At 26.6% G+C, this 8,529-nt stretch overlaps 1 long non-coding RNA gene across 1 annotated transcript; it reads right to left on the bottom strand.

Moving 5' to 3' along the window:
• Positions 1–4,186: 4,186 nt before the first annotated feature.
• Positions 4,187–5,953, bottom strand: LOC105359769 (uncharacterized). Its single transcript, XR_912783.1, has 3 exons — positions 5,752–5,953; positions 4,989–5,108; positions 4,187–4,845 (listed from the first exon to the last, which is right to left on the bottom strand). It is a non-coding gene; the product is annotated as an uncharacterized LOC105359769 (long non-coding RNA).
• Positions 5,954–8,529: the final 2,576 nt, after the last annotated feature.

Below are 8,529 nucleotides of genomic sequence, written 5' to 3'. Positions count from 1 at the left end.
TGGTTACTATTCAAAAATGTGTATGCTTATATTATATATCCGTAAAATACTATTATTGGTATGAGATTTTCACTTCCTTTTAATAAGTATAAAAATTCATCCTTGAATAACATATTTCCTCTTTTTATAATTACGATTACTATAATTACGATTAATTTTTTCTTGTAAATATGTAAAATTTTTATTGTCAAAAAACAAATAAGATTCTAATTCTATGGAATCTATCAATATTATTAAAATACTTGAAATACACAAATTATATTTTGTAGAAAAGCCATATAATCTTTTCTACGAAAACTTGCAGTAGTTGTGTATTCCATAGCTTTTTACTTTCAAGTGTAAAACTTAAGTTCTATTAGTTATTTGAATTGATTTGATTGTATTGAAATTGATCTGAACAAAAACGAGATGTTTATGAGTTAGAAGTAATTATGCGAATGAATAAATAATAACATAATTAAATTAATATCAATAAATATTATTATTATGCCACTGAAAATATTTTGAAAACTATTGTTTCGTAATCATTCGGTATAAATCTCAATATCATTGTAATTATTTAACAGTAATCATTTGTTACTTCTTTAAATGCTTATTTAATTATTTATATTACATAACTTTCTTTTAATTTTGAAAATAAATTTGGTAAAAGCATTATAAATGATAATTTCTTCCATAGATAATTCAAATAGGATAATGAGTTATACAATCAGAAAATTGAAATTTATTATTCTCCATAAACTCAAAACGAAATATTTAAAAAAAACTACTAAAAATTTTTAGAATTTACAGACTCAAATTCATTTAAGGTAAAGTATGATTTACTTTGAAATAAATTCGAGTTTCATAAAGCACTGTGATAGATGACATTAATCGTATTTGTACCAAACTAATGGTTTTCTACCTTATAATCGTTGAATATTTTTTAGTTGAAAGTAGACAATACATAAGTGCAATAAGATACCTTGTTCAACAATTTATGTTAAATAGTTGTCATAGTAATAATTTGTCCTGTTTGTTTTAATTTTATAAAATATTTATCTAAGAAACAAAATAAGACAATATATTGGCACATATCATGATTGAAATACTTCATTAATATTTAGTCAATCGGAATGAATATATAAGTACAATGGAATGTATATCTACAAATATAAACTACCGATAATAAATTAAAATATTTTTATTTTAATGTTTATAATAAAAGAATCGGTTTTCATATTTTAAAAAAATTTGTCTGAGAATTTTATTTTTCATTTAAGGAACAAACAGTATTTTATAAAATTTATTAAAATTATTTAAAAACATTCAAAACTGAGCTTTAATAATTATTCTTTATTGTGTTGGAAATCAATATTATAGACATCTTTCTTGATACAAATGAAGATGACGTTTATTATCCGATTTATCATCAGATTATTTATATACAATATATCGAATAATTTAATGAACTGAGCAAATGGTTGTTTCGTACTCGGTAAATTATTATTCTTTTTAATTTATATTTAATTTTGATTTTTAATTGAAATTTAAGAAATTTAAACGTCGAATTATAACGATTCCAATACATATAAATCTAAACTAATTCTTCGATTTAAGAGATCCTTTTTTTTTCATTTAATTTGATAATAAATTATTGTTTTAGATTTCAACAAATTACCTTTTTAACAAAAAGCTTTTTTGTGTTATTATTCAATGTAGTACTAAAACAAATAATATTTATAAAATTGTATTTGTTATTTAAAATAAAATTATAATAAATCAGTAAAGTAACTACAAATTAATGTTTACTTATAAAGTAGTCCAATTTTGATTTCTTGTTAAAAGTTTAACTGAAAAGAAAATATCTTATAGAATGAAAATATACTTGGTTTATAAATAAATTTTGATAAACTTAAATTTAGTAACATTTTATTAAAATATTCGATTTTTTGAATTATAAATAATTGCGAGGAGTAGTAAATAATGATACAAAGGAGTTGACGAGTGAAAAATAAAATAAAAAGACGTACGTATATAGAGAAAGAGAGTTCTAGGATGAGAGAGAATGAGTAAGCTAAAAGGAGATGGATGTTATTCAATAGTCTCAATGAAATATTGATTTAGATCATTCAGCATTCTACCGTTAATCGTATAACAAAGCATGCATATTCGAAGCGAACCTCGTTCGAGTTGACTATTAGATAGCTCAAGGCCACTGACATAGAAGCATCTCTTAACTGCGCAATTATATATAAATTACGTGCTTTGTATATGTGTAGGCATCTCTTAAAGAGCGCCTTTGACTCCTTTTACTTTCGCAAACGGCCCTCTTTCACATTTTCATGTATATTTACGGACGCGCATGTGCTATATCTATAAACACAGTATTCGCTTTTATTCATCTACGATATTTTTTATACCTAGTATTTGAAATACCTCCAGCTACAAAGACTCACCCCTGCAGGTATATACTACATTTTTGCGTATCTTTGCACACGCGACTGCATCGAACTCACGACCTCACCTTTCGAACTTACGGCCTAATCTCGCCATTCACCAGGACATTCGTTTTAATACGTCCTACTATTCCTCTTCTCGATGAGCTAATCTATGAAATTTGTGCTATCTTAGTAAATCTAATTATTAAATTATTGATTGAATTTATTCAATGCGATTATAAGATTACATTCTATCATTACAAGAATTAGCAAACTTTTTGAAAATTTTGAATTCTTTACTTCTTTTACCTTACATTCTGGATATTCTTCAATGTTAATAATGTGGAATCGTTTTTATCAAATAGATAAGTACTTAGATAAGTATTATTTTAAGTTTAATCTTTTTTTCTGCCTATTTCTAAAATAAACTATTACGGCTACGAGCAATTTCTCACGATCATCCAGACTGTGCATACAATTAAGTAAGAAGATCTCTCAGCTTTCAGTTCATTGTTACGTAAGAGAATAAAAAATTAAACCAAGTCATGTGATGTGAAAGTATAATGTCAATGATCAATGTCCAATCGTTGAATTCAAACAATGGAAACTTGAACACTATTTTAATAATTATAATACAAATTTAATTCTAATGAAATAAAATATTCGAAAAATGAAAGTAAGTATTGGTATTTGAATTACATTTAATAAAAAAATATCCTATTTTACCAAAAATTTTCAAATCGTTTTAGAAATAAAAATAGTCTGTGAAAAAAGTATTGTACATAATGTCTTTTATAAATTAAGTAACTTTCAAAGCAATAGCATAAAAATATAAATGTTTTTCTTTTAAATATGTATAATTACAAAAATATTATATATATATATATATATATATATATATATATATATATATATATATATATATATATATATATATGAATGTATATTATCTCATACTCACTCACATATAGGCATGTGTATAATTTGGCTGCTGTGGGCCTATCAGATTATCTATACATAATGGCGTGTACGCGCACGGATTTGTGCGTGCGTGTGTGTGTGTGTGTGTGTGGGAGCTTGCGTGCGTGCGTGTATGTGCGTAAAACGAGTGTATATACGTTTAAGTTTGTAATTGTGTGCGAAAGTGTATAAGTATTTAGGAACATAATTATGTTTAATAAAAGAAAAGTGTTATTGATAAACATAAATTAACTAATTAAGGAATGTGATTCTGATGTCTGTTTAAATTAAAAATTTTAATACAATGTAGGGATATGAATATGGCTAATTCTCATATAAAATCACAGACACTGCATAAATAATATTATAGATAAGTTTTTTTTAATAAATTATACACTGAAGGAAAATTAATTTTGAAGAAATAATATAATATAAAATTTAAATCTTTAATAACATAAAAAATGTTTACATATTAAAAGCTCAATTTCAAAATCTATTTAGTTGTTTAATTGTTTATATTAATAGTGATACTAACCATTATAGTTTATACGTTTTACAATCTTACATAGTCGATTGTTTATGATTTTGAATTATGTAGTGAAATTCACTCTTTACGGAGTATAATTTTTAACATATTGTAGGGTAAAATACTTTTAATTTTAATTCGTATAAAAATTTATTATATTTAAAGTATTTTATAATGTAAAATAATTTTAATGGTATTTGCTGCAACATTATATTATTGCAACTGCATTACACTCTTACAACAATAATGTAAATATATAAATTATAACCATCAAGTATAATTTTAATTAGATAAAAACAATCATAGAAAATTGTTTGCTTGTCGTCAAATTATTTTAGAATCGAGCGTATAAATTTGATCTAACATATAGATCTACATTAATCTCAAATTCAATCCTATACAAATGCAATTACATCGTTAAATGTTATACTCATTCAAATCATCTTTCCACCTTCCATCAATCCATATATTTATTAACGCAGTGATTGCAACAAAGTATCGAATTAAGTGTTATAAATATTCAATAACTGCTAAAAGGATCATAAACATAATCACAAAGTGGCTGAATTATGTATATAATTGTCTCTTGCGAAAGATCGTCTGCAATTAATACAATTCATTATTAAATGTTAATGCAAGAAATCTTTGTCAGCCGAATATAAGAATACTTATAATGGGCACTCGAAAAGTACAGCATCGAAAATGGCTCTCTATATATGCATATTTGTATCGCATCAAAAATATAAATGATGAACGTTCGATTAACCTCTTCTATATGTTTTGGGTTTGACCTGAACATTCTCGGACTGAGTTTCCTGAGCTTCTTCTTGATTAGTTGTCGTAGTTTTGCCACGATTCCCACCGAATCTTACACGACTGGTACTTTTTGGTACTTCGTTGGCATTAGTAGTTTTCGATCTACCTGCATTAGCCTGAGATCTGTAATTTTTTAATTCAGGGTCCTACGATTATTTCAGTGAAATGGAAATACTAAAAGACATTTTTGGAACAATATAAACCTACCAAGTTCCATGTATAATTTAATTCAATAAATTCATTTGTTCAGTAAAATGTCTACTTACTTAGACTTGGGTTGCGTCGTCTCTGCAGAACTTTGAGTGGTCGAAGTTTCTCGAGGATGACTTGGAGTAATACCTTGAGCTCTACGTCTCTTCAATGCTGCTAATAAATCTTCGTTTGACCTATTAATCAGAATTTTATATTTAGAAAATTACTTACTTTGAACAAATTACTTTCAAATTTATATCGAAGATTTTCTCAACTAGAAAAATTGATATAACTGAAAAATCAGAATTCAAATAAGAAATTTATTTATATATTTATAATTTATTAACAAAATCTTTTTGGAAACAATTTAAAAACTTTTCTCTAAATTTATGTTTTTTCTACCTGCAATATATATATATATATATATATATATATATATATATATATATATAAAGTTTTGGACTCCTTACTCTGATAAGATAATTTGAAAAATCTTATTACTACATGACAGTACCGTCTCAGTCAAGCCATATAGAATGTATATTGTTATTATATTATAGATATTTACAAATGAGCCCTTGAAAATTATTAATAAGAACTAAATATTGGTTTATTATAATGTCGATACTGCTAACATTAATTCATTAATGTTAAGTCTGTACTATCGGCGTATAAAAATAAAAAGATCATTACATTAAAGACTTGTTAAAACTCAAACTAATGCATTATATTGTTCCATATCATAAGCTTAGTCGTGCATTCATGAAAACTAAAGTAAAGATTTTTTTTTATTATTTAAATATGGAGTATATATATAATATTTAGAAAAGTACTAACCTGAAAGGCCTTACGACACTCCCCCGTCCGAATTTCTTGGGAGGCTCAGTAGTTGTAGTTGTTGGAACATCTTGTTTAGCATTCTCTTCCTCCGCTTCGTCAAACTCATCTTCATATTGTTCTACTGATTGTTCAGTAGTTGTTGTTGATTTTACACTGGCCGTTGTTGCTGCAGCCTTAAATCAATAGCAGTATGCAAATAAAAACTAAAAACCTATTTTTTTCTCTTATCTGGAAGGACACTTCCATATAGTAATTGAGTTCAATATGATTAATAATTACAATTATAATGATATTATTTTAATTAAAACATTAATTTATAAATAAAATTACATTTTATTTAATTAATAAAAATTAATATTTTTCATTTTGGATATATTTAATTACGTTTTAAAATATTTTAATTCAAAATTAAATAGATGCATTATAATATAAGCATTCAAAAGAAATATTATACTTAAATGAAACGACTAATTATTTTGTAAATTATAAACGTCATGGACACGTACGCATTAATATTTAAGTAATCATGAAAATATCGTAATATTATAATTATTATATTAAGAGTAAAATAACGAAATTACTTGATTTAGATAGTACTGATTGTAAATATTTACGTGTATTAGAGTATTTAAAAGGAGAAAATTGTTGTTTGTCTGGTATGTGCTCTAATAAGAAAAATTTGAAGAAAATAATAATACTAATTTGGATTTTTTGACGATACATGTGTTTCCATCACATTATTCATATAAGTGTACAAGTATGCAGTTCAATATAATTTTGCTTTATAATCTAATCAAACATTTTATTCAATAATCAATGTGGAAATTGTTACCACATAAATATTGTAATTGTTAATATAAAGTAACAAAATTAATATGAATTAATTCATGTAAAATTATGTAAATACCATTCTTTATAAGGGATTTTTATAATCTAACAGATTAAATTCTGAAAACTGTGTTACTTTACAATGAAAGAATGTATTAAAAGAAATTTTTTCGTATTGGCACAGTTTTTAAACCTGAATTAGGATGTATTGTGACAATGAAAGAATTAACGTTATTAATTGCCGAATTGACTACATATTTGAACGACAGACGTATATTTTTCGTGTTTAATATTCGTAGTAAAGTGCTTAGTACAAAATGAAGTGAGTTAATTTCTCAATGCATTTCATCAATACAAAAAGCTTTTCACTCAACGCGTTTTCCCAAATCCTTAGTCAAGTGCAATGAACGTCTGAGACAGCAATACGTAAATAGTCGCTCTAAAGAAGATAAGACTAGATACGTGAAAGGAGATAAGAAAAGCGATGTCGATTCAATAGGTAATTCCATTAAGAGCGCAAAATGATGCGGGAAAAGAAGCGGAAATATCCGGTTGCGAGATAATGAGTGAATAAGTTTGGCGGCTTAAGTGGATAGTCATAATTGGCAAAACTCACGGCAACGGGGGATTTCCTAGCGGCAAGTGGCCCCGAGACGCTCCTCCTCGAGGAAAGTAGGCTTCCGAGCTTGCTTGTTTTGGCTGTGGCAGCTGGTGCTGCTTGTTTGGGGCCTGTTGGGGCCGCCGGAGCTACTGGAGCCACCGCTGCTTCCTCCTCGTAGTCGTAGTCGGTGTCTGTCGAGGTGCATGTCACCAGCAGACAACCCGCCAGTAGTCTGCAATTAATCCAACCATCGCTTTGAAAATGAGCATTTCCGTTTGTCACCCCTCACATGACTTAGTAGCGTTCAGCGAGATTTGTCCGACAATAATACACTTTTGCTTCTAATTTGCGATAGGTCGATGTTCGCTCGGACCGTCTTCTTACGTCACGCATCATTTGTATCGAATGGGCAGCAGCCGAACGACGACCGATTCGTCAATAATAAATAAGTTTTGCGCGTCATATTAGAGAGTCTTTTGATTGGTCTTTAAATTCTAGATGAAAGATCATTTGATATTAAATCAAGTATTCCTATGATGATACATTGCAAGGTGCACTACTTTCTTAGCTTCTTCTGTCTAGTAATATGTACGTCAAGAAATCCGGTTTCACGCTGTTTCAATGGTCGGACAAATTCATAAAAGAATTTTTAAGTAACATCATGTTATAAATTGTAATATTTTTATTAATATTATTAATTATAATAAATCGATTTCTCCTGTAAGTCAAGAAATTTTATTTCATTACATATTTTACAGATTTTAATAGTTATGGCTTTTTATGATTTTTATAAAAATGATCAAATATATTTTTTATAAATATATTAAGCATTTCATACTTCATTATGTATAATGTTGTGATGACGCTAAAGTACAAAGCATTGGTATATTACAAGTTATACGACATCATAAATCATTACGTCCACTTTAATATCATTTCGATTCAATGTTTATATTCAATTAGTAATTGAAAGTATATTAATTTCATTAATAATCACTTTAAAATATTAAAGAATGATAAACTGAAGCAACATTAAAACTTCAATTTTATGAAACTCCATTTTTTAAATTTAAATATTTTCACAGATTGTAATTTATTTGCGATAAAAGAGCATTTTCCATCGCCTTTTCATAAAGCATTCATTCTTTTCTTTCATTAATATATATTGATGAATATTATAAATTCACACTTTAAAACAGTATTTAAAAAGACATCCAATATATAAAAATTCACGAAAATATTTCCAGATTAAACCTGACTTCAGAAATAATATACTTAGCTTATAATATATATTACAATTTTTTTTTTCGAGATACCAATGCATTCGATAATACTTTTATTTTTAG

Source organism: Ceratosolen solmsi, unplaced genomic scaffold (genome assembly GCF_000503995.2).
Source record: "Ceratosolen solmsi marchali unplaced genomic scaffold, CerSol_1.0 scaffold29, whole genome shotgun sequence".
NCBI classification, from domain to species: domain Eukaryota; kingdom Metazoa; phylum Arthropoda; class Insecta; order Hymenoptera; family Agaonidae; genus Ceratosolen; species Ceratosolen solmsi.
The sequence above is the reverse complement of the archived record's forward strand: the minus strand, read 5'-3'. Positions and strand labels throughout refer to the sequence as shown.